This window comes from Halichoeres trimaculatus, unplaced genomic scaffold (assembly GCF_033239565.1).
Source record: "Halichoeres trimaculatus isolate MK-OKI-2021-1 unplaced genomic scaffold, fHalTri1.1 fHalTri1_scaffold_10, whole genome shotgun sequence".
Lineage (NCBI taxonomy): Eukaryota > Metazoa > Chordata > Actinopteri > Labriformes > Labridae > Halichoeres > Halichoeres trimaculatus.
Window position 1 is genome coordinate 31,369,273 of NW_027437187.1, and position 23,387 is coordinate 31,392,659.

General features: G+C 41.4%; 1 protein-coding gene across 1 annotated transcript in view; it reads left to right on the top strand.

Moving 5' to 3' along the window:
• immp2l (inner mitochondrial membrane peptidase subunit 2) overlaps positions 1–23,387 on the top strand; it is a 166,111-nt gene that overhangs the window by 75,213 nt on the left and 67,511 nt on the right. The gene's annotated exons all lie outside the window — the stretch shown is intronic.

Consider the following 23,387-nt stretch of genomic DNA (forward strand, 5'->3'; position numbering starts at 1 on the left):
AGACTTTTTCAGAAGGTGCATTTTTTAAGCAGAAGTTGCATTTATTTTACATAACATTTAGCTACATTTTATACTATCTTACAGTTAAATCTGGTCCTTTGAGGGAAACCATTATGCTGACATGGCCTTCAGTGATTCGACACCCCTTGGTCTAGTGTGTGGTTTCAAAAACAGTTTCTGTTTTTTGTTCCTGTCCCAATAATTTTGAATGCATTACTAGCCTAAAAATAAAAAAATAAGGATATTTTTTCATATTATAATGATTTTTTTTTAGTTTCAACAACTGATATGTTCAATTGTGAGAAATTTAACAAAATTTAAGGTTAAACTAAGTTTTAACAGCCATGGAAACATGCTGCAAATCAAAAAATAAGCTTTAAATACTGAAAAAAAGAGTTAGCTATCAGAAAGGCTACAAGTAAAACACTTGAATCCAGAAGACAAATGAGGCAGAGGTATCTTCTCTGTCTATCCTTCCTTGTTCATCATCTTGGAGTTTTGGAGTCAGACGTTTGATCCAGTTAAACCTTGTTTAACCCAAACTTCTCCGTCTGCACCGATGATTGTTGCTCTTGTGGCTGACGCTGCAGATTGAAGGGAGGAAATTAAAGCGTCCAGTGTCTCAGCTGAAATCGTGGCGGCCTTTTGCATTAAACATCACATGTGGCTTTGGTGTCGGAGTGAAACTTTCCTCTTTACGGAGCCGCTCCTTCTCCTCCGAGACTGATCAGTGATTGAGAGAGGGCTTCTATGGACACGTTCTCCATAAATTAACATGCCATCGTGCATGTGTTAATGAGCGCAGCGTTTGCCTCAGAAGTGTGGATAAAAGAGACTTGATGTACAGACGGACCTGAGAGTGGACAGCTGCACATGTGACTTGGAATCATATCAGTGGAAGTATTCTGATGAAAACATCCAGAAATGAAGCGCCTGGATGTGTGCCGCTGTCTGTTAATGAACCAGCTGAAGTTAGAGGTCTGCTAAAAATAACCCGAGGATCAGCTGCTTGTCAGATTGGAGCTGTTTTTATAAATCTGTGGCAGTGAGAGTGTCTCTGTGAGAGTTAGCTAAGAATAGAGGTGCAGAAACAGCTTGAGCACACATGAAGCTTGAAGTTTCTTTCACTGAGGCTCTCTGAGCTGCACCCACTTACACACTCACACACACAGAGCATAGATTTCAGGCCAATTTCTTGCCAGGACTTGGCAGCTTTACTAACTTTTAAACTCAAGAGGGTATCTTGCTGGGCTTATTTGGTGTGTGAGCTAAAGCCTTAAACTTTTTAAATTCTCTTTCTACCATTTAGTTGCATATCTGAGTAAAAAGAACATGTCTCTTATTTTGAAAGAACAAACTGGAACAGACGACACTGAAGTTGAGATTTAATGTCCAGTATTCAGGCATCCACAGGGACAAAGCAAACATTTGAGTTAAATGATGGTGTCTGCACTGTAAAATGCATTTATCACATGGTAGAAATGTTAGCTGCACATTTAAAAAATTCATGTTTCACATTTCAAAACAGGAATTTATCACATTCGACAACAGAAAGGGTGTCATGGTGGACCTTCTGTCTAAGGCTCCCAGGACTCGCACCATCATGTGCAAGCAAATCCAGTCCTCCAGTCAAAACATTTTCTTAAAAATATTACTAAATGAAACCTTTCATGAAAATTCAGTAAGATGGTCACGAGATTTGGTCAATTGATGACATCACAAGTTGCGGATCTCCTTAAAAGATCAAAACAAAATAGGACTTTGAAGTTCAGCAACTGATTTCTGAATGGCTTCCAGAACGATGTGTTCTGGAATGTTTGGTTCCGGAATGTTTGGTTCTGGAATGCTTGGTTCCTGAATGTTTGGTTCCGGAATGCTGTGTTCTGGAATGTTTGGTTCTGGAATGTTTGGTTATGGAATGATGTATTCTGGAATGCTTGGTTCCGGAATGCTGGGTTCCGGAATGATGTGTTCTGGAATGCTTGTTTCCGGAATGTTTGGTTCCGGAATGATGTGTTCTGGAATGCTCGGTTCTTGAATGCTTGGTTCCAGAATGTTTGGTTCCAGAACGATGTGTTCTGGAATGTTTGGTTCCGGAATGTTTGGTTCTGGAATGCTTGGTTCCGGAATGTTTGGTCCTGGAATCATGTATTCTGGAATAATTGGTTCCGGAATGCTGGGTTCCGGAATGATGTGTTCTGGAATGCTTGTTTCCGGAATATTTGGTTCCGGAATGATGTGTTCTGGATTGCTTGGTTCTGGAATGTTTGGTTCCGGAATGCTTGGTTCTGGAATGTTTGATTTTGAAAAAATGTGTTCTAGAATGCTTGGTTCCAGAATGTTTGGTTCCAAAATGATGTGTTCTGGTATGTTCGGTTCCGGAATGTTTGGTTTTGGAATGTTAGGTTCTGGAATGTTCTGTTCCGGAATGTTTAGTTTCAGAATGATGTGTTCTGGAATGTTTGGTTCTGGAATGATGTGTTCTGGAATGCTTGGTTCCGGAATGCTGGGTTCCGGAATGATGTGTTCTGGAATGCTTGTTTCCGGAATGTTTGGTTCCGGAATGTTTGGTCCTGGAATCATGTATTCTGGAATTATTGGTTCCGGAATGCTGGGTTCCGGAATGATGTGTTCTGGAATGCTCGGTTCTTGAATGCTTGGTTCCAGAATGTTTGGTTCTGGAATGTATGGTTCCGGAATGCTTAATTCCGGAATGCTTGGTTCCAGGATGTCGGGTTCCGGAATGCTTGGTTCCAGGATGATTGGTTCCAGAATGCTTGGTTCCAGAATGCTGGTTTCTAGAGGCTTGGTTCCAGAATGTTTGGTTCCGAAATGATGTGTTCTGGAATGCTTGGTTCCGGAATGCTTGGTTCAGGACTGCTGGGTTCCGGAATGCTCGGTTCAGGACTGCTGGATTCTGGAATGTTAAGTTCCGGAATGATGTGTTCTGGAATATTTGTTTCTGGAATGTTTGGTTCTGGAATGTTTGGTTCTGGAATGCTTGGTTCAGGAATGTTTGATTCTGGAATTATTTGTTCTGGAATGCTTAGTTCCGGAATGCTGGGTGCCTGAATGATGTGTTCTGGAATGTTTGGTTCTGGAATATTTGGTTCCAAAATGCTGGGTTCTGGAATGTTTGGTTCTGGAATGTTTGGTTCCAGAATGTTTGGTTCCGGAATGTTTGGTTCCGGAATGTTTGGTTCTGGAATGTTTGGTTCTGGAATGTTTGGTTTCTGGAATGTTCGGTTCCTGAATGCGTGGTTCCGGAATGTTTCATTTTGAAAAGATGTGTTCTAGAATGCTTGGTTCCGGAATGTTTGGTTCTGGAATGCTTGGTTCCAGAATGTTGGGTTCCGGAATGTTTCATTTTGAAAAGATGTGTTCTAGAATGCTTCGTTCAGGAATGTTTGGTTCTGGAATTATTTGTTCTGGAATGCTTGGTTCCGGAATGCTTGGTTCCCGAATGATGTGTTCTGGAATGTTTGATTCTGGAATATTTGGTTCCAAAATGCTGGCTTCCGGAATGATGTGTTCTGGAATGTTTGGTTCCAGAATGTTTGGTTCCGGAATATTTGGTCCCAGAATGCTTTGTTCTGGAATGCTTAATTCCGGAATGATGTGTTCCGGAATGCTGGGTTCCGAAAGAGGGGGTCTGGAATGCTTGTTTCCGGAATGTTTGGTTCCGGAATGTTTGGTCCTGGAATGATGTGTTCTGGAATTATTGGTTCCGGAATGCTGGGTTCCGGAATGATGTGTTCTGGAATGCTCGGTTCTTGAATGCTTGGTTCCAGAATGTTTGGTTCTGGAATGTATGGTTCCAGAATGCTTAATTCCGGAATGCTTGGTTCCAGGATGTCGGGTTCCGGAATGCTTGGTTCCAGGATGATTGGTTCCAGAATGCTTGGTTCCAGAATGCTGGTTTCTAGAGGTTCGGTTCCAGAATGTTTGGTTCCGAAATGATGTGTTCTTGAATGCTTGGTTCCGGAATGCTTGGTTCAGGACTGCTGGGTTCCGGAATGCTCGGTTCAAAACTACTGGATTCTGGAATGTTAAGTTCCGGAATGATGTGTTCTGGAATATTTGTTTCCGGAATGTTTGGTTCTGGAATGTTTGGTTCTGGAATGCTTGGTTCAGGAATGTTTGGTTCTGGAATTATTTGTTCTGGAATGCTTAGTTCCGGAATGCTGGGTTCCCGAATGATGTGTTCTGGAATGTTTGGTTCTGGAATATTTGGTTCCAAAATGCTGGGTTCCGGAATGTTTGGTTCTGGAATGTTTGGTTCCAGAATGTTTGGTTCCGGAATGTTTGGTTCCAGAATGTTTGGTTCTGGAATGTTTGGTTCTGGAATGTTTGGTTCCAGAATGTTTGGTTCCGGAATGTTTGGTTCCGGAATGCTTGGTTCCGGAATGTTTGGTTCTGGAATGCTTGGTTCCAGAATGTTGGGTTCCGGAATGTTTCATTTTGAAAAGATGTGTTCTAGAATGCTTGGTTCCGGAATGTTTGGTTCTGGAATGCTTGGTTCCGGAATGTTTGGATCCGGAATGTTTGGTTCTGGAATTATGTGTTATGGAATGTTTGGTTCCGGAATGATGTGTTCTGGAATGCTTGGTTCCGGACTGTTTGGTTCCGGAATGTTTGGTTCCGGAATATTTGGTCCCGGAATGCTTTGTTCTGGAATGCTTAATTCCGGAATGATGTGTTCCGGAATGCTGGGTTCCAAAAGAGGGGGTCTGGAATGCTTGGTTCCGGAATGCTTGGTTCCAGAATGATTGGTTCTGGAATGTTTGATTCTGGAATGCTTGGTTCCGGAATGTTTCATTTTGAAAAGATGTGTTCTAGAATGCTTGGTTCCAGAATGTTTGGTTCTGGAATGCTTAGTTCCGGAATGTTTGGTTCCGGAATGTTTGGTTCCTGAATGTTTGGTACCGGAATTATGTGTTCTGATTTTTTTTGTTCAGGAAGGTTTGGTTCCAAAATGCTGGGTCCGAAAGAGGGGGTCTGGAATGCTTGGTTCCGGAATGCTTGGTTCCAAAAGAGGGGGTCTGGGATGCTTGGTCCCGGAATGTTTGGTTTCGTAATGCTGGATTCCGGAATGCTGGATTCCGGTATTTAGGGTTCCAGAATGCTGGGTTCCGGAATGCTGGGTTCCAGAATGCTGGTTTCTAGAGGCTTGGTTCTGGAATGTTTGGTTCCTGAATGATGTGTTCTGGAATGCTTGGTTCGGGAATGCTTGGTTCCGGAATGTTTGGTTCCGGAATGTTTGGTTCCGGAATGTTTGGTTCTGGAATGTTTGGTTCTGGAATGATGTGTTCCAGAATGCTTCGTTCCGGAATGTTTGGTTTTGGACAGATGTGTTCTGGAATGCTTGGTTCCGGAATGTTTGGTTCCGGAATGTTTGGTTCTGAAAGAGGGGGTCTGGAATGCTTGATTCCAAAATGCTTTGTTCTGGAATGCTTGGTTCCGAAAGAGGGGGTCTGGCAAGCTTGGTTCCGGAATGTTGGGTTCCAGAATAGTGTTCTTGAATGTTTGGTTCTTGAATGATGTGATCTGGAATGTTTGGTTCCGGAATTTTTGGTTCCGGAATGATGTGTTCTGGAATGTTTGGTCCTGGAATGTTTGGTTCCCGAACTTTTGGTTCCAAAAAATTTGGTTCTGGAATGCTTGGTTCCGGAATGTTTGGTTCCAGAATGTTTGGTTCCAGAATGTTTGGTTCCGGAATGTTTGATTCTGGAATGCTTAATTCCGGAATGTTTGGTTCCGCAATGATGTGTTCTGGAATGCTTGGTTCCGGAATGTTTGGTTCTGGAATGCTTGGTTCCGGAATGCTTGGTTCCGGAATGTTTCATTTTGAAAAGATGTGTTCTAGAATGCTTGGTTCTGGAATGTTTGGTTCCGGAATGCTTGGTTCCGGAATTTTTGGTTCCAGAATGTTTGGTTCCGGAATGTTTGATTCTGGAATGCTTAATTCTGGAATGCTTGGTTCCGGAATGCTTGGTTCTGGAATGTTTGGTTCCAGAATTTTTGGTTCTGGAATGCCCGGTTCTGGAATGTTTGGTTCTGAAATGTATGGTTCCGGAATGTTTGGTTTTGGAGAGATGTGTTCCAGAATGCTTGGTTCCGGACTGTTTGGTTCCGGAATGTTTGGTTCTGGAATGTTGGGCTCCGGAAGGATGTGTTCTGGAATGCATGGTTCCATAATGTTTGGTTCCGGAATATTTGGTTGCGAAATGTTTGGTTTTGGAAAGGTGTGTTCCGGAATGCTATGTTCCGAAATGTTTGGTTCCGCAATGTTTGGTTCCGGAATGTTTGGTTCTGGAATGTTTGGTTCCGGAATGTTTGGTTTTTTGAGAGATGTGTTCCAGAATGCTTGGTTCTGGAATGTAGGTTCCTGAATGTTCTGTTCCGGAATAATGTGTTCTGGAATGTTTGGTTCTGAAATGTTTGGTTCCCCAATGTTTGGTTCCGGAATGTTTGGTTCTGGAATGTTTGGTTCCGGAATGTTTGGTTTTGGAGAGATGTGTTCCAGAATGCTTGGTTCTGGAATGTTGGGCTCCGGAATGATGTGTTCTGGAATGCATGGTTCCATAATGTTTGGTTCTGGAATGCTTGTTTCCGGAATGTTTGGTTCTGGAATGTTTGGTTCTGGAATGTTTGGTTCCAGAATATTTGGTTCCGGAATGATGTGTTCTGGAATGTTTGGTTCTGGAATGCTTGGTTCCGGAATGCTTGGTTCCAAAATGCTGGGTTCCGCAAGAGGGGGTCTGGAATGCTTGGTTCCAAAATGTTTGGTTCTGGAATGATGTGTTCTGGAATATTGGGTTCCGGACTGCTGGATTCCATAATGCTCTGGTTCTGGAATGCTGGGTTCTTGAATGCTGGGTTCTGGAATGCTGGGTTCCAGAATGCTTTGTTACAGAATGCTGGGTTCCAGAATGCTTTGTTACAGAATGCTGGCCTCCAGCATGCTGGGTTTGTAAGAGTTTTTGAACAGTCGATAAAGCAAAATCAATTTTTACAAAAATATACAAGGTTACGCAGATAATGTGCAGTGAAGATCTTTTGGCTTCTGGGAAAGGTTTCAAGCTGTGCTCATTTATTTCACTTCACCTTGAACATATGACAGATTACTATACCCTTGAAAACAAATGGGATTTCCAAATCTGGAACATTTTGATTCTGATAAAACACTGATCACCTGTGGCCTGATGTTTCTTCACCAAACTGGACTCATAAGCACTTTATCAAACACTTCAAAGTCAGATATCTGACATGTCATGTATTCTTCATTACGCTCCAGGACTAACAGGGTGTCGGGACAGGATGTGGCCTGTTTTCTCTGCGGTAATAATAACACTCATTAAGGGCCCTCGCCTGCTTAGGGGCTGTTATTCATCATCATATTTATGGGGGTTTGGGGCTTTATAGGGCTTTAATATGCTCTCTATTTATCCTCTGCTGTCCTGGCTGCAGCTCAGCATCCAGCCTGTTTTTATTTCCTTCAGCCCACATCACACATACTGTAATAGCTGGGTATAAATCTGGGCTGTAATGGTCCTGTCACATTGGTTCTTATTAGTGTTTGGAAACAGTTAGTGAAGCTGCGTGTGCAAGGAGGTAATTAGTCAGATCTAATTGGACAGAAATCCTCTGCAGTGTTACTATATGTGCGTGGTCTCTGCGGGCAGAGCTCGCTCTCATTAACCTACAGCTCATCTAGATGCAGCAGCTGTAGACCGGACAGTCTTCATTCATTACTAAAGCTGCAGCAGTAAAATATATACGCTCCTCAACTCACTTTTTCAGGCTGGTGGAATTGATCAGACTGCAAGCAGACTGTGAGCAGACACTGTAAGAGGTGTTGAGCCTCTATTTAAACCCTCCCTGCGTCCCCTACAAACCACTCTCTAACCCTCCATCCAGCTGCTTCTTAAATACTGTCTGATTTTGCTGGTGTCATGTGTATTCTCACTGATGCTCCTTCGGGTGTCTTAGCTGATGCTCTGCCTGCCTTGCCAATTCATGTATTCCCAAGAATGTTGTGACTTTCATCAACACTTTAGTCCTACTTTAATGTTATACTCCCTTTCAGCAGACTGTACGCTACAATTTGGTGTTAGTTGCAGGTTTGTATGATAATTTGTTTCCTGACAGCATTGAAAATTATGATGGCCCAGTACATATATCATATTCCGGATCTTAGAATCCAGAATATTGCCCGGATCTGGATCATACTTTTACATCCGTCAGAAATTATGGTGAACTTGTCTTGTATTCTTTTGCAAAGCAATCTGATAATTTATCTTGGAGTTATAGACACATAGGGTGAAAATGGCCCTGTCTCACAATGATAAAGAGTTCTTTAAAAAAGTCCTGGATCCAGACGGTGATCCACATCACCTCCATGATGAATGGTGCGTTCGAGGCAACCCGTAACTAGTATGTTTCCCAGTTGAAATCTCTGAGTTCCGACCTGAAAGCGTTCCACGCAATTTACGACTTCAGTTTGAGCGCAAGGAATTCTAGGATGTAAACAAACCAGCATGACAGGAATTCTCAGATTTATGCTTGGTCATTTCAATTACCAAAGGAGCCCGCAAATTCTTTATTTAAGTGAAACGAAAGAGGGGAAACGGCGTATGAGGCATTTACTGTATATTTCATGGTATATGTCATTATTTTAAAGTGTAATTTTTGTTAATTATTGCACTGAACGCCAGAGTTGCTGCCAATGTTCAATGTGTGAACATCAGACTAGAAGTTTACACTTGTAGCCCAGTGATGATAGCTCTCTCTCTTGCTCTCCCTCACTCCCTCCCTCTCTCGCTCTCTCTCTCTCTCTATTAGCTATTTCGTGTTAGCGACACATTTGTCCACCATCTCTGACACGTAACAGATTATAGTACATAATTGTGTGTAAATTGTGGTTGCAATGTTCGAATTTACTTCGCATTGTTGTAAAGTCTATTTATCATCATGTGTCACACGCAGCACCACTGCATCCATAGAGGCTGTCATATTTTTTTGGCACAGATGTGACGTCACAAGTCGTAACTCGGAGTACATCGGTCTGGTACAAGTTCACGGGTCGTAAGTTACGAGTTCGACTGCCGTTCCAGGGCATTTTCACAAGGTACAGGTGGGAAATATACAAATTATGGGTTGCCTGGAACACACCATTAACAACTTCTTCCTTATCCCATTTTGAACATTTCCTGACAATTTCATCAAGATCCGTTTGTTACTTTTTGTTGTTCACAGACAAAGAGACAAACTCTCCCAAAAACACAACCCCCTTGGTGGAGGTAAAAGCTATGTGATGATATGTACAAAAAGTTTTTCACTTAAGGTTCAGACTGCATTGTTGTGCTTTAGACCTAATTTAAAAAACCAAATAGTGAAAATGTTGGATGTTGGTTTCAAACTTAAGGTCATGTGGTAATTCAGTGAGGTCAACATGAGATTTGCTCCATTAGTGACATCACCAGTTGGTGAATCTTCTTAAAAGACCAAAGAGACATTTGAGCTTTGGAACCAACAGTTCCACAGCACTTGGTTCCGGAATGCTCAGTTTATGAGTGCTTTAATGTTTCTTAAAGGGACAGTAGCCAGTACATGAACTGTTCAAGCAGCCTGAGATCAGTAAGGATTATTTTGGGCTCTAAGTCATGTAAAGCTGCCACAGAGTGATCAGAGGGATGATATAGAAACTGAACATGAACACACTCTTCTCCATTTCAGTCACTGCTGTTCTTCAGGTGCAAGTAGATCAAAGCTCAGGTGTCCTCTGTTCAGGACGGACCTTTGACTTTACCTGTCAGAGACAACAAACATGAACGTGTTTATCTGAGTCTTCAAAGTGACTCATTTTTATTGATCATCAGCAGCACAGACAGAACAGTAGACACGCAGAGCATGTGACAGCGTCCTACACACACTTGTACATTTACAGCGCAGTGACACAGAGCGTTTGATTCCCACAGGTAAACATGTGAGTGTGACATAAGTCCATTAGAGCACTGTGTGTGTAGGTGAAGTTTTTTTTTTTTTTTTTATGAGTGTGTGCACGTTTTGGTGTGTGTACTCATTGCAAGTAGTTTCCATGGCAATGGCGCTGTCCAAGGCTGTTTCTATTGTGCTGCCCACATCCCTGTGCTGCGTGTATGAGTGTGTTGACATGTGTGGGGTCTATGTTACAGGTTGTTTTCACATTTTTTCATTGTCATACTGAAGCTATTTGGATACATTAGGGCTGAGTTAAAAATCAACCTTGAAATCAATTTTCTCATTGTATGAAGCAGCTCTCCTGTAGGGGCACTGTGGTTATGAGAGCTGCTGTCTCTTTAAGACTCTCTGCTCCATAAATCCCCTTTTCTCTGATTGGTCAGCCCTCCAGAGGCCTGCCAGGGAAAGCTTAGGGCATACCTTGGTGTTTGAGGCCCAACTGTCATGAACCAGTTAGGAGATCAATGTGATGACCTCATCACTTCAGCAAGTCTCGTCAACATCTCGTGTTATTTTTAGAGCAGACTGTTTTGATCAGGAAACTTCTACAATATGAGCATGTAGCAGTTTTAAATCTGCTCGTTTAGTTTGAACATCAAGCATTTTTTCTTTATATCTCACAAAAACACGTGATCAACGTGACTTGAGAAGATAAACACATCTCGAGGATATAAACGTCATCGGCCGATCATCCATTGACAGAAACCTCCTCATCTTGCTGTGATTTATTTTAGAGTTAATAGTTTCCTCTTCATCTTGTTCCTCCCTGAGAATAAGCTCCTTAATTTGCTGCCAGAAAGAGTTTTACTGACAGCTCTGTGCTTTTAGAAAGACTGGGGAGAAGCTGGAAGACTCTGTAGGCCTGTGTGTGTATATGTGTGTGTGTGTGTGTGTGTGTGTGCTGGGCAGTAATTAAACCCAGGGAGAAATCATCAGTGAAGAAGAAGCAGAGTGTTTTGATCCTCCTCCTCGTCTTCCTCATGTCTCCTTCATCAGTTTCCTCTGTAACTTTTTTTTTCCTGTAGTTTCTCTTTTCTCCTTTTGGTTTCCTGAAGTTGATTTGATCTTAAATGTTGTACTAAATGGCGTTGAGAGTCTCTTGCTGAAGGGGTGCTCAAATTAAATTTTGTTTCACTTTTCTGCAGCCATATAAATCAGCTTTGAAGTCCTCTGTCTCCAAGAAAGAAACATTTATCTTTTATATGTTTGAATCACACGAAAAGTTTTCAAATTTTACAAAGGGTAAGTGTATTATCCATCAGGGACCCATTGGGATGGTGGTTAGAACTGTTGCCTCACAATAAGAAGGTTACTGGCGCAAATCCTTGGAGAGGTAGGAGTTTGCATGTTCTCTCTTTGCTAAGCAACACAATTTAAAATATTGATATGTTGGTGCCAACGTTGGGATAAGTATTGATCAATACTTTGATGAATAGATTGATACTTAAGTTTCAGTTTCTGTTCTCTAAATGTGCTCCCCTCAATCACTCATATGCTCATATGCTCATAGCTTTTTAGATAGATAGATAGATAGATAGATAGATAGATAGATAGATAGATAGATAGATAGATAGATAGATAGATAGATAGATCACTTCTGCAGTATAAACAGAAATTTGTCTTTGACACGGCTCCAAATACAAATTTAAACACACTTACAAACACAATAAATCATGCTTTGAAAATTTGAAATGTCACATGTATGAGAGGAAGTGCATTTCTAAGACCACCTGTGTAATGTGGCTCTTTGTAGTACCATGGTAATTTTTGTTGCTCTTAATCTCTGACTGGTTGACCACTCCTGATCTAAAAGGAAAAAGTTGCAAAATGTCCTCCCTGTGTTCAGCAATGTGCAGTTTTTGTGCAGGAGTGTAGCTCTTCCTAGCACTATCTGTTATTGGGGACCTGTTAGCTACCTGAACAGGAGTTAAACTCAACCTTCAACAGGATTTGTGGTAGTGAGGTATAGACCGACCCACTACCCATGAGCAATGTTGAAAGGCTAGCACGACGACTGGCCAGTCGTCTGGGTAAGATATCGGAACACAGGAAAATGCCTCTCTTTGTATCGTTTTCTCGTGTTTTGGTTGCACAAATGAACAGAAAACATCTCATACTTTAGATGCTGGAAAAGTATCAAAAAGTGTGTCTTAAAAATGAATTTTACAGTGACTTATTAAAACTAGAAGGGGCCCTGGCTCAGGCCTTGAACCATAATTAAAGAAAGTAGGTAAAACAGTGTGTTCGGTGCCGTGAGCTGCCTCTGATTCAGAAAGATCCTAAAGTACTGTTGTTACCAAGTCCCACACATGGCAGTAGAAGCTCTTTGGTTTCCACAAACTCACAGTTTTAACACCTGGACGAGAAGGTAACTCAAGATCTCTCCTACTCTTTGGTTAGCACAGAAGTACTTTAAGTCGCCACATAACCACTCTGTTTCCTCCTCACTCACGGTTACAAAACATCATTACAACACAATGGCCAGTGGTAAACTCCACCTTAAAAGTTAAAGTAATCCAACAAAACCTTTTTTTTTTTCTTATTTAAAATTACTCAGAAGATTTGATAGCAAACAATTCTGGGTTGACAGTGCAGAACAAAGAACAGTTAATTGTAACAACAGAAAAAATATTGCAACCATGAGTAAGAAGGGGGCAGCATTTATGGGCTACCTTGTGTTTCAGAAGTATTTCAATGTCAGGGTCTGTCCCTCGACACTTCATCTTGTGGAAATGTTAAAGAAAAAAATAGATTAAAAAAAAGTTCTTGGAATCATTTCAGCTTCATTTCAGTCAAGAATTAAATACTCTACTTTGAACTGGCCTAAGACTCGAAGTTTGACACTGGGGCTGTGCAGTATTCAGGTGCTGCTTTCACTGTAAAACTATAATAATACAGTGTTTCGGTCATAAACCCTTTGTCAAGCCTTGACAGAGGTCTATGACAAAGGTCTATGACTGACACGTTGCATTATTAAAGTTTTTTCTCTCTGGAAGTTGGCCAGAGTGCTGGCTTTTTCGTTTTGTTCTGTTAAACTTGGACTCTTTTGTCTTCATCCGACGCACCTGCCTGAGAAGTAGATGTGCGTCGGATGTGCGAAGATCTCAGCGCTTACTGTAAAACTATGACATTAGTGACTTTGGAGTAGCTTTAATGTCTTATAATGAAGATTTCACAGTTAAACAGTGTTGTTTATTTGGTATTTTTCAGTAAAATTGAATGGGATGCATGTCAATCTAACTAAAAGAAAGAGTGGAAATAGTATTGTGGTCATGCTGATTCAGCAAAGAATAGCTGTTGATTTAAATGGTTTAAAGGGTAGTTTGTTTGTAAATCACGGTTTTAAACTGCAAAGTTGACAGGTTCTTCTGTAAAGCTGTTAACATTTCGACTGTATTTCTCTGGCAACCACAGCTGCTGTTTTTTTTACCGTGAAAACAATGGACTTTGTTTTACAGTGTGGTTCATAAAGGGGTCCTTTTGTGTTGACCGTAAACGGCGTGTCATTGTCCATATCAGAATCACTCAGTTTTTAGTTTGGTTGTATTTTTGTCTCTTTAAAAGTCTACTAACCTGAACAGATCATCAGCATGAAACAAAAGAATACTAAATAGTTGGGGGCCCAGCACAGAACCTTGGGGAACTACCATTTCACATTTCATTAGATAGAGCAACTTTATCTTTCTGCATCCAGTCAGACGGAGATGAAGACATCAAGTCAGAAGCTCGGGTAAAAAATTCAATTAGAAGATTGGAGATAAGTTCATCAGTGTTTGATTTGGAGGTTGATAGCTTGGTCTCTGAGCCACGTAGAGTCCGAGTTGACCGGGAAGGTTGAGGGTTTTTTACTTGCTGCGTTTATACTTTTTCTTACCCTGCTTTTTCTGAATTTTTGTGGATCTGTGACCTCTTTATAGCAGGTCTGCAGGGGTCAAAGGGTCACTTTATCTTGTGGGGCCAGTGTCCTGATACTTTAATGTTTCTTCAAACAGCTCTGTGTTTCCAAGAACTTCTGTGTTTTTATTTCATATTATTTTTCACAGTTTGAATCCCTGATAATCTCACCAAGCTGACACCACCTGCAGCTCACCCAAAGCCCAAAAAATAGATGCAAATTTAATCTTAAAGCAGAGGATAATTTCATTAAAATGGAAAACAAGTTCTCTGCGTGTTCTTTAAAGTCCAGTGCCTTTCAGAGGGGATTACTCTGTGATGTTCAAACAAGAGGCGTGGGCTGTGGAGTGACACGTCCTGACACGCTTTCATGGCTCACGAGGTCAGAATCACAACCCAAGTGTTTGATCAGGACATCAGATGCCATCAGCTCTCTGCTGAACGATTCACACCGCTCAGTCAGTCTGCAGAGAAGGGAGAAAGAAACCCCTCCGAGTCTTTGGTTTTCTGTCAGAAAGTCCGATAACAGATGTTGGTCTCAGACGAAGCAGATTTCGAGTGTGATCCTCGAAGCATTGCCAGTTGACCCAAACTAATCCTGGTTACAGACATCAGCTGTGCTGCTTCCTATTGAAGGCTGCAAGCACGCCATGTCTCACATTGTTTTCTCCATTCTGCTAAAACTAACTCGCACATTAATTTCAAAACTTCTTTAGCCAATTACTCAGCAAGTCTGATGAGTAGGCATCAGAGACCTGCTCACCCTGTTAGGATACTAATCTGCATAACTACCCATTTAATTTAGGAGGAACACTTTGCTTTGTGACACAGTCCCGCTCACCCTGTCAGGGTTACAGTTATGGTATATCTTGGAGTTATGCAAGTTATAATCCTAACAGGGTGATCAGTGTTTTGTCTCACTCATAGTCTGTATATAGAGTGGACAGTGTGGCTCCGCCATTTATCATTGTACGGTTTTGAAGCCAAAATAACCCTCTAACAGGCGTAGCCATTGGTAGCAATTGCAGCCAGAGTCTGCACAGTAGAGACAATGAGGGATTCTGGGAGAATCTGAGTGGAACTGGGTGACAAAAATGATATATTTTTATTTTCTTTCGATAGTCTAATCACTTCTTGACTCTACCTCCCGACATATTTTACAATCCCTGAAAAAAATACACGAGAACAGCCGCTGTTAGTCATCTTTAAATGTTACGTAAAGCCTCATTTTTAGCCTTGTATAACAACTGAAAACTAAACTTTTCAGAATAAAGAGGACCTGAATACAAGGCAGCCAAATGTTATCTTCAAATCACCACAACAATGAGAAACATTTCTACGAGGAGTATTTATTTTTTAAAGTTTGACCACAGCCCCTATGGAATGGCTGGAAAGACAGATTTTTTGACCTATACTTCAGCCAGTCACCAGGGGGAGCAGTTTTTGTGGAGACCTCACTTCGAGCTGAGCAAGATTACGTCCATTTTTTTTTTTTAGTCTATGGTCTCACCCTGTCAGGGTTCCAATCAATCCCAAACATTACTGTCTACTGGGAAATTTGATCAGGTTGTCTTTGTTGTTGCTTTTGCTGTTTGGAAAAAGTTGTTGTTGTAATTGGGTTTAATCAAATAGAGTCAAGGATTAACCTCTGCTTATTACTGTAAAATGTAAAGACCATGCTATCCCTGAACAGTCATGAGTCCTCTGTTCAGTATTACTTCAATATTATGATAACTGGAGCAGGACTTTAATTTGTGCAGCTGCTTGTATCCAAAGAGCTGTTTGTGTAGTTCTAGGATCCAGCTCTGCCTCTGTGCTCCGTCTGCTTTAAACAAGGTCTTAAACTAGGCTGCAGGTCTCTAATGAATCTCCCAGGAGGCTCCTCTGTGAGTCAGAGCAAACTGACTCTATCTTAGCGTTCTACATGCTCTGTTCTTGTTTTTCTGAATAAAAGCGTGGACCAGCGGAGCAGCGGGGCAGCTGCTCGACTCCCCTCTGGGCAGCAGGGTTGACAGTTAGAAGCCATTTGCCATTTATGAATTCACATCTCTGCCATGTTGAGCAGCGCGCCGAGGCCGGCCTGTAAAGAGCCGCTCTCTGAATAAATGAGCTGTCACCCCTGGGAGGAAGAGGAGCGTCTGATGAAAACTGTTTTCTAACTTGTGACGGGACATGAAAGAAGACATGCTTCATGTTTGTGAGCTCTTTTGAGGAAAAGAGGCGGCACTAGGGGAAAACAATCATCCTCTGATGTACCGTGTTGGAGCACATCAGACTGGGGTGTTGAAACTTTACAGAAAGGTGAAAGTGAAACCTCTGAGCTTGATTCATCTGTTTCAACTTTTCCGTGTGTTTCCCTGAATGTGGCCCCAGGAGCAGAGGTATGTTTTATGCTCATCTCCAGAGAAGCATAACCCGGCTCCCTTGTTAAAATAAACCCTCTTTATTCAGACCACAGCCTGTCTGATAGCTGCATTACATTCTGGTCTGTCTCCTGCTCCTCTAGGTGTCAAAACAGCGTCCCTCCTCCCTCTCTGTCAGGTTGAACGTCGACACAAAAAAGTTAAAACTAGCGCTCTTTCATTCTGAGGATCTGACAGGAAACCTGACACTTTTTGGTAACGTTTTAGATCACTGAAACATTTTTCAGATCAAACAATAAATTGTCCACATTGGCCAGTTCTTAACTTGTGCCAAACTCATAAACACAGCCAAAAAGAGAAAGTTAGTCCTCAGTAGTGGTCTCCAACAGTTGAACCGGTTTGGGAAAAGTTTGCTGTGTTTGATGGAAACTTCAGAGAGATATTTGGACGCAGATATCTGACAGAGACAGATGGTGTGAGGAGGAAGAGGGTTTCCACGGTGAGACCGGTAAAGAGACACGAAGCTCCTCTCAGGAGGAAATCACCCTCACCTCATTTAACCAGGAGAGGAAATAAAGTAGACAGTTTGTGTGCACCAAGTTTTACCAAATTACCACTTTAGCTGTTTGCTGAAAGAATCAGAAACTTGAAATCCATGTTTTTGCTGCCGGAGATCAGATAATCCTCCACACTTTAATCCTGTTTTCAAAGTTTAACTGGGTTAAACCTGATCCAGGTAAAGACTTTTAAATATTATCAAATCCAGATTACCAGAGTCCTAAGTGTGTTTACGTGTTCTATACACAGGGGGCGCCAAAACTCACACCAATGCTGCCAAACTTTTCAGATCATGACCCCCATACACTGTAAACCCAGATAAATTGAGTTTACTTGAAAAATGCTTGTAAACCAGTTACCTTGAGAAAACTAGGTAATTAAATATGAAAAATTAAGTTTATCTAACTCAACATCTTGGGTAGTTATGATTGTTATAGAAAATCTTTCTACTGAATGTCCTTAGTCAAACAAACCTGATGCTTATTTGTTACAAATTAGAAATTTAATTTTTAAAAAATGTTGCATATCACTGTAAAACATAATAAGTTGATCTTACTCAAAACTTATAAATTAAGTAAATGTAATGATAAAACATTGAAGCAGATCTGAACAACTAAATTACATAACATTTTAAAGAACAGCTGGGTCTAATATCCACAGCGTTCCCTCCTCACTCATGGTTACAAACACTGTGACAAAAAAATCAGCTCTAATGTCATAACTTTAGTAACCGTGAGTGAGGAGAGAATACACTAGATATGAGACCCTGCTGTACAGTGAAATACTGTTCTTCAGGGGGCACAGGTTGTCTGAGCCCCACGACACTGACTGGTGGTCTGTGCTCCATGGCACAGGGTCTTGTACCAATTGACTTTTGCAGTGTGCCTAATGGTTAAAGAGGACATATCATGCTGATCCCTGATTTAATACTTACATATAATATAATAAATTTGAAAGCAAGACCTTTCACCCCCTGAATTTTCAAAAAATGAGATATTGTATTTTTTCTGATATCCTAGAACGAGATTTGATGCCTCTGAAAATAGGTCATTGACATTTGGCCGCGAGATTTCGACTGTCGTGACGACACGAGGTACCTTTCTTTTTATTGGAGTAATCTGATAAAGCAGCTCCTCCTCTGTGATGTCAGTTAGTCACACAACCGTCACCGAGGGATACAACCACCAAGAGCAGAGTATAAATGTATAAACTATACATGTTACAGTACCGGTTTGACTCACCACACTGAAGCGTCCTGAGATGATCTGTGTCCAGGTGGATTTTCTTCCTCCTGAGCTGCAGAACCGTCTGGGTCTGACTCGGGGTCCAATACAAAAGGACGTATCCTACACTCTGCCATTTTATTAGTACTATCAATGCCTTACGGTGAAGTTTTGGCAAACAGCAAACTCGCTCGGTCTGCTCCATTCAATGTGGCGATTTTGTAAATACTGCCATGCTGCAAAAACCGCCCCCTGGCTCTAACCCCTCCGCCCCTCTGATAGAACTGACCAATCAGAGCACAAAGGGCTGTGACGTTGCGAGGTTACTGGAGGTCATTCTCGAAACCGAGCGTTTCAACGAGATCTTCAGAATGGCCTAAACTGAGGATATTGAGAACGCTATTGTGGGGCAATGAAGGAACTAAATGACTTGTACTGAGGGCAGAAATGCTTTACAGGCATCCTAGTCTGGCATAGTGAAAAGGAGAAACAAGCATGATATGTCCCCTTTAAGATATTCAAATACGAAAGTTTTGACTAGACTACCATACTGTTTTGGCCGATTTTGAAATTAAGTAAGAGTTATTTATTCATGACACAGACAGCAGGTCCACACCACGTAGAGCATAGACAGCTGATCACAACCACGAGAGGCACAGACAGCTGGTCCATGCTGTGACGCAAAGACAAACAGTCTGCGTCAAGTGGAGCACAGTCAGTCTGTGCCACTGCTGCACGTCTAGCAGTACAGCAGGATCTCATATCCACTGCGCCCCCTCCTCACTTATGGTTACAAAACGCAGTCACAGAAATGATTTGAAACAGTTACAAAAGTTAAATCTACTCAGAAATTACTAGTTTCACTAATTTTAAGTTTTCATAGCTTAATTAGATTGATTGATTTGAACTTTGGGGTTTACAGTGTACTGAGGGTTTCAAACTGCCACCTCCCTCAGAGCAAATGTGACCCAGCTGTCTGAGAAGGAGCACCCAGGTGTCTTGCAGCAAGAAAAGACGAACATGACGATAATATAGCCCATATTTGGCCACACTTGATTTTTTTTTTTTTTTTTTTTTTAATAGTGGAACACCTGAAGTGGCCTCCTTGTGACTAGACTGGATGCTCAGAGACCCTCAGGTTGAGTTACAGACCCCTGCTTTTGACAAACCTGTATTTTTCTCAGCTTTTTAGTGTCCCCAATTTACTCGCCTCTGTAGTTATTAAAATAATCAAAATATTTTACACAAGCTTTGTTTGAAAATCCTCAGAGTTCCACCAGATATAGTCCCTGTACTCAAAACCTGAATCCAGCAAACCAATCATTAACTAGATTAGACAAGAAAAGTCATAAATAACCAGGAAAATTGATGCTTGTCGAGTGGTCATCACAGAAACAAAGAAGCTCATTTTTAGGAGAGGCCTGGCAGTTATATGAGATTATTCTTGGAAGTTTATCTGTTTTTAAAAAGAGAACCAAATCATTAAATCAGGACTAAAGGGAATCTGTTTTTATCCTGGATGCTGACATCAGTAGAAAATGAGATTTTCATCTTAACTTCCACCAGATTTTGAACCAAAACAGACAAAAACTGACACATTTAAGTTGAGGGATGTTTGAGCTGTACTTCCCTTTGGCTTCAGGCTGACACGTGAGCCCTGGATAGTGTTTTCTGTCGACTGTAAGCCTCTTGACTTTCAGATGGGAGTGTGGTGTTGTGCTATTTTCACCTCAGTAACCTGCAGCATGAAGGCCAGCCGGCCGCTCTGCTCAGACGCTGGAGAACTATCGATCAGCAGAGTTAATTGTTACGGTTATCTGATGTTCCTGAAGGGCACTTAAATGCACTTGGAGATAACCGTGGTGATCAGAATCTGCACTCACATCTCTCCGTCCTCACTCACACACACTCACACACACACACACACACACTCATATACAGTATAAACTCTGGTCTAAGGGTTGAGAACAGCATGTTGACCAGGAAATGTCGGCCACACCACCCACTACACAACGCAGAGATGATTATCAAAGATGGAGGAGGAGGAGGTGCTGCCTGGGTTCATTATTCCCCGTCTGATAGTATTAATAACATCGATTTCATGTCTCTGCAACCTGTCAATCACTCTTGGGAAAATAATTGATGGCTCCTCTCTTCATTTCCTGCCACCGTCGACTGTACGCAGATGGAGCTGATGGAGATGATCTGAATATTAATAGAAATGCTTTTCAGCAGATGGAAAGAGGCGACGCTGGCTGACTGCAGACAGAGTCCGACAGAAGACGACCCTGATGATAAGACCGGTGATGCTGATAACTTTGATAACTGAGACCCATGGGTGGAGATCTGAGTGGGTGTCTGGAAAATTTAGTGATCCCCAAATGAAAAAGTTGCAGCTTTAAAACAGTAGTGTGAAAAACTGTGTAATAGAATACAATACATCTTGTGTTTACAACCTGTTCTAGCTTTTTTATTTCAGCCATGCACAGTGTTATGCGTGACATAAATTAAACAATAGCTGATGTCTTTAAATATCTTTGTTTAGTAAAATAAAAATTGTTTAATTTTCTTTTTTTAACTGCTAAATGATCTGTAAATGGAGCGTGGAAGCAGTAAATAATGAATCAGTTGCATTACCACTGCATTATTCACTACACACATGGTAAAGTCACGAGCATGAATCTTTTATTAGCATGTCTCAACGTATGTGTGCTGTTGGCAGTGTTGGCTGTGCTCCCGTCAGCCTACTTACCGCTCCGCCTCCAGGGCCTTTCTCAGGGATTGGTGTGTTCTGAAATCTCTCTTTGTTTTAAACAGAAGTTTCTTCAGCTCCATGGTTGTGTTATGAGCATTTTGAGTTTGTTCTGTTGCTCTGAAGATGCTGAGCTTTTAGCCACCTGGACGGGACGGTCAGAGCTCCAGCTGGCGGTGATTTATCTCAACCTCTTTTTTTTAATTCTCCAGTGGAGGGCGCCGTGCCCGCTGACCCCTCGTTGTACTGTTACCTCCTTTTTATTGGTGTGTCTCCTCCCTGCTGCTCTGTGGAGGCCGGCTCTATCTTCCAGTATGGCTCACTTAATATTTCATACCATTTCTCAGCATCCTGACGAGGGGCTGGACTTCACTACAGAAACCAGATCACTGTGATAAAAAAAGCATGATCATCAGAGAAGAAGGTTTTCCTTAAGTGTTTGAAAAAGAAGGTAAATTCAGTCTATTGTGAGTAATTCCTGAAAGATGACTAAGAAAAATTTAAAACTGTAAACATTTGAAGCTCTGTTTATTGGATTTATTATTCTCCTTTATAGATCAAAGAGGGGGTACCATGCTTTTCCAATATTAAATGTTAAAGCAAAGAATAAATGCTGGATATCTGTTCTGAACATGCAGTTTTAGTTCGCTTTCCGTCTGTGAACAGCTCAAGATGGTCTGTCTTAAAGGAATAGCGCAAGATCTTTATGATAACATCCAAAATGATGTGGTCATCAGATAAGGACCTCCTAACTAGTTTATGAAAAAAATAAAGGACAACAGTTTGCTTGGCTCAAAGTGAGGTCGCCACAAAAACTGCTCCCCCTGGTGGCTGGCTGCAGTACAGGTCAAAAAATCCTTCTCCCCAGTCATTCTGGATGGGCTGTGGTCAAACTTTAAAAAATTAGTACACCTCATAGAAATGTTTCTCACATCCAATTTTTATGGTGATTTGAAGATATCATTTTGCTGCCTTGTATTCAGGTCCTCTTTCTTTTCTGTCAAGTTTCGTTTTCATTAGTTATTAGAGGTTAAAAACGAGGCTTTGCGTCATGTTTAACGATGAGTGAGCTGATTTTCTTGTATATATATATATATATATATATATATATATATATATATATATATATATATATATATATATATATATATATATATATATATATTGTCACTTGGCTCCACTCAGATTCTCCCAGAATCCCTCACAGCCTCTACTGTGCAGACTCTGGCTGCACAACGGCTGTGACGGGGGTATTTTGGCTTCAAAACCATACAATGGTAAATGGTGGAGCCATGCTGTCCACTTTATATACAGTCAATGCTTTTAACACCAAAGTCTGCTCATTGCTCTGCCCTCAATAGGCCTTTAGAGGGCTGTCCAATCAGAGGGCAGGGAGTTTGTAATGGGAGCCTAAAACAAACAGCAAAGCTTTTCACACTGTGGCTAAAATAAAGGTTTTCCAAAACACCAGTTTGAGGAAAATACTTTTATTTTCAGCTGCAGATCATGTAAAATTAGTTCTATTTGGATACCAGAGAGTCAGAAATACAGCCCAAAATCACACTAAACGCCGTCTTTAAGGTGATCCAGCTAAATCAACTGACCTACAAATGACTCAAAAACCACCTTCATGAAATCAAGTATTGATAATAAAAAGGGCTATTTTCATTTGAAAGGAAGCAGAAGGGTCTACCTCTGCATAAGTCTTCTCAATATTCTTTCAGGCACTTGAAAGTTACATTTTAAGCCTAGGGAAGGTCTAAAATTGTGCATCTTTACCCCCCTCCAAATTTTGTGCACAGGTGTCGCTCCATTTTAGCATTTTCGTCACCACTTCATAAAGTAGGACTAAGATTTACATATTACCAGAATTTTCTTACACAAAACCTTTCAGGGTAATCAAATTACACAATTTATCCCCCTGTGGCTCTGTGTTTACTACAACTTTAAATATCCGAACTATCACAGAAAACTGTCCCATCTGCGGCCGGCCACTGGTCCTAAATCAACTCGAAATGTTTCTCAGAGGAGCAGACGAGCTGCTGAGTCAGTTTTAAATCCATAACATTAATCCTTCATCTCATTACAAAACAAAACAGACGTCTGAACAAGGTGAGGCAGCTAGCGTGGGAGTTTGTTTATTCCTGTGTTGATGAGGAGGCAAAAGAGACGCTGCCAAACAGCTCGCTTTTATAGCTCCATGTACTCCCTGGATGCTGATGGCTCCACAAGCTCAGTGCTAAGATAAATCACCCTCGTGGACTTTCTATAGGTTTAAATTAGCTTCCTCTAACACCTTGGAGTGCAGTTTTAAACATGTATTGACAATGGCAGCCTTAGATGGCTGCTGCAGGGTGTGAGTGGATACATCCGGTGATGAATTCAGGTCGTTTCACCTCAGGACGGCAGCTGGTACTGGTGTGCTCCAGCTCAATGTCCAACTAATGTTTTCTCATCCGGTTCCAGCATTGAAAGGAGATTGATGGATCTATTTCCCTTTTGCATCACCAGTTGGAATAAAGACTATCTGTCGGGGCTGAGAGCTGCTCCAGCTGCAGCAGCTCCATTGATAGGAGGGGAGGAAATGAGTGTTCA